Consider the following 536-nt stretch of genomic DNA (forward strand, 5'->3'; position numbering starts at 1 on the left):
GGAAGTCTCCCACTGGTTCTGATGCCAAGCCTCCGCCTTGGTACTGGCTGCGGGACACATGCCGGAAGCCCTGCTGCAGGGGGACGCCAGGAGGGTCGTCCAGGTAGCCCAGTGGGAACGGGCAGTAGGGGTGCATGCTGGAGCCGCCAGGGTACTCAGGGCCCAGTGCGCGGTCCGGGTTGATGCTCACAGGGCGCCCAAAGTCGGTGAACGGCGGGCCAGGCACGGGCCGCAGCGGCCTGCGCAGGTCCAGGGGGCCGGGGTAGCCACTGCCTGTGGCCTCCGCCCCAAAAGGGGGTCCCGCAAGGCTGGGCATCGCCACGGCGGCTCGCTCGCTCGGCTCCACGTGGCCGCGGCCGCCCAGAACCGGTTGGAAGGCGCTCGGGCCGGGACTCTGGCCCCGCGAGGGCCGCTCGAAGAAGCAGGCGGCCGCGCGGCCCTCGGGTACCGGCCTGGCGTCTCCGGAGGGGGTCTCCGGAGGGAGAGGGCGGGGACACGCGCCCGGGAGGGGGGCGGGGCGGCGGCCGCGGCCCCGG

The 536-nt window shown here is 74.8% G+C and overlaps 1 pseudogene across 1 annotated transcript; it reads right to left on the bottom strand.

Annotated features, from left to right (window-relative positions):
- Positions 1-6: 6 nt before the first annotated feature.
- LOC108525631 (doublesex- and mab-3-related transcription factor B1 pseudogene) lies at positions 7-505 on the bottom strand (annotated as a pseudogene). The gene has a single exon (XR_001884307.1). The product of XR_001884307.1 is annotated as a doublesex- and mab-3-related transcription factor B1 pseudogene (transcript).
- Positions 506-536: the final 31 nt, after the last annotated feature.

The sequence above is a fragment of the Rhinopithecus bieti genome, unplaced genomic scaffold (genome assembly GCF_001698545.2).
Source record: "Rhinopithecus bieti isolate Rb0 unplaced genomic scaffold, ASM169854v2 scaffold_79458, whole genome shotgun sequence".
In the NCBI taxonomy this organism is placed as follows: Eukaryota; Metazoa; Chordata; class Mammalia; order Primates; family Cercopithecidae; genus Rhinopithecus; species Rhinopithecus bieti.